Source organism: Carlito syrichta, unplaced genomic scaffold, assembly GCF_000164805.1.
Source record: "Carlito syrichta isolate Samal-C Ts95f unplaced genomic scaffold, Tarsius_syrichta-2.0.1 Scaffold315356, whole genome shotgun sequence".
Classification (NCBI taxonomy): domain Eukaryota; kingdom Metazoa; phylum Chordata; class Mammalia; order Primates; family Tarsiidae; genus Carlito; species Carlito syrichta.
Genome location: NW_007259452.1, coordinates 262,251 through 265,285, shown reverse-complemented (window position 1 = coordinate 265,285; position 3,035 = coordinate 262,251).

Here is a 3,035-nt window from a genome sequence, read left to right as displayed (position 1 = left end):
AAGAATTGTGCCGGGCATGGTGGCTCACGCCTATAATCCTAGCACTTTGGGAGGCCAAGGTGAGAGGATTGTCTGAGCTCACAGGTTTGAGACTAGCCTGGGCAACTTGGCAAGACCACATCTCTACAATAAATCAAAAAATTAGCGGGACTTGGTGGAGTGTGCCTGTAGTTCCAGCTACTTGGAAAGCTGAGGTGGTGGAAAAATCGCCTGAGCCCAGGAGGTCGAGTCTGCGGTGGCCATGAGTGTGCTACTGTACTCCAATCTGGTCAACAGAGTAAGAGGCTCCAACTAACAGCAACAACAAAAAAGAATGGTGAGACAGTATCAAGCATGTTATTGTTGTAGCAGAAGAAGACAGGGAAAATGTGATAGATGAAATATTTGAAAAAATAATGGCTGAAAGTTTTCCAAAATCAATGAAAAATAAAACAAAAATCCAGGATGCTCAGAAAACCTCAATCAGAATAAACACAATGAAAACAAACTCAAGTACTTCATAGTCAAACTTTTGAAAATGCAATATTGAGAAAATCTTGAAAGCAGCCAGAGAGAAAAGAAATAAATAAAAACAAGAATTATAGTGGATTTCTTATCAAAAACTATGTAAGCTAGAAGGCAGTAGAATGACATCTATAAAGTCCTGACAGAGGAGTCAACCTAGAATTGTTGACAGAGGAGTCAACCAGTGAAAATATTTTTCAACAATGAAGATGAAATAGCAACTTTGTTTTGTTTTCGGGGGAAACCAAAGGAAAATTATTGCCAGCATAATTGCACTGCAAGATATGTTAGAAGAAATTATTTAGCAGAAGGATAATCTGGATCTACACAAAGATTTGAAAAATACATGAATTTTGATCAAATATGTTGTAAATTCTCACTCTTTTTCTCTTAACTTCTCTTGCTATATTTTATAATCCTTTGGATTCTGCAAGAGGTCTTGATCATTTCTTTTGATCTTTCTTCTGGTTCAGTAGTTTTCCCTTCAGGTATATATAATCTGATGTTAAATATACCTATTGCAGGTCCTCTTATCCTACCCCCATCCTTAATTTTTTTTTTTTTTTTTGAGTTGGAGTCTCTCTCTGTCACGCAGGTTGGAGTGCAGTGGCACGCTCATGGCCACCCCAGCATCGACCTACTGGGCTGTGGTGATCTTTCCGCCTCAGCCTTCTAAGTAGCTGAAACTACAGATGCACACTACCACAACCGGCTAATTTTTTTTTTTTATTGTAGAGATGGGGTTTTGCCAAGTTGTTCAGGCTGTTCTTGAACCCGTGGGCTCAGGCAATCCTCTCACCTCTTCCATTTTTAATTATGAAAAATTATAATCCTACAGAAAAGTTGAGGGAAAAGTACAATACACATTTGTGTATTCTTCACCAGTTGTTAACGTTTGTCATATTTGCATGTCAGTGTTTATCTCTGTCATCTGTCTTTCTCAATACACACACAGACACACAGAGCAACTTTTTTCTGGACGACTTAAGCATAAATTGCAAACATAATGACACTTCACACTTAATCCACTGGGGTATTTCGTTTTTTATCATCATCCTTTGTTATATTACTTAATTTCTCTCCTGCTAGTTTAAAATACGACCTTAAGCCGAGCTGGTGGCTCAGTCTGTAATCCCTCGCTTGGGGAGGCTGAGGTGAGTGGATTGCCTGCACCTGCGGGTTCGAGACCCGTCTGGCCAACTTGGTTAGACCTCATCTCTACAATAAATCAAAAAATTAGCCGGGTGTGGTAGCGCGCGCCTGTAGTTTCAGCTACTTGGAAGGCTGAGGCGGAAGGATCGCCAGAGCCCAGCAGGTCGAGACTGCGGTGGCTGGGAGCTCCAACTCACAATAAATAAATAAATAAATAAAATGCCACCTTAATCACATATTAAATTCTTGCATGTATTTAGGTTTGTATTTTTAATTTTTCTATTCCACTTTTATGCCAATCTACTAAAATTATTTTCTTTTTAATATCTTTGAGATATAATTCACGTACACAAAATTTACCAATTAAATGGTATGAGTATACAATTCAATCATTTTTAGCATACTTACAGAAGTGTGAAAGCATTGCCACAATTTGTTTAGAACATATTTATCATCACACCAAGATACTCCGCACTCATTACCAGTCACTCCCTCCCAAGTTCCACCCCCTTCATCCTGTCAAATTTGGATAACCAATAATCTAATTTTTGTCTCTGTAGATTTTTTCCTTCTGGATATTTCATATAATTGTATTTCTTTCTTTCTTTTTTTTTTTGAGTCAGAATCTCACTCTGTCACCCAGGCTGGAATGCGGTGGCATGCTGCTCATGGCCACTGCAGCCTCGCCCTGCTGCACTCAGGTGATCCTTCCACCTCAGCTGTCCAAGTAGCTGGAACTACAGGCATTCACCACCAAGCCTAGCTAATTTTTCTTGATTTATTGTAGAGACGAGGTGTCACCAAGTAGACCAGGCTGGTCTTGAACCCCTGAGCTCAGGCACTCCTCCTGCCTCAGCCTCTCGAAGTGCTGGGATTATGGGCTTGAGCCACTTCGCCCAGCTGTACAATTGTATTTGATACAACACAATATGTGGTCTTCTGTGACTGGTTTCTTCCACTTAGCATGTTTCCAAGGCCCATTTATGTTTTCATTTCTGAATAGTAATTCATTGCATGGATATATCATGGTTTGTTATTCGTTCATCAGTTGATGGACATTTGGGCATTTCCACCTTTTGGGTGTTATGAATAATGCTGCTATAAACATTCATGGACAAATTTTTGCCTGGACATATGTTTTCATTTCTCTTGAGTATATACCTAAGGGTGGGATTGTTGGTTCATACAATAACTTTATGTTTAACCTGTCGAGGAATTGCCAGACTTTTCCAAAGAGGTTGCCCCGTGTTACATTCCCACCAGCAGTGTCTGAGAGTTCCACTATTTCCATATCCTTGTCAACACTTGTTATTGTCTGTCCTTTTGATCATAGCCATTCTAGTGAGTAAGTGGTATCTCATTGTGGTTTTCATTTTCAT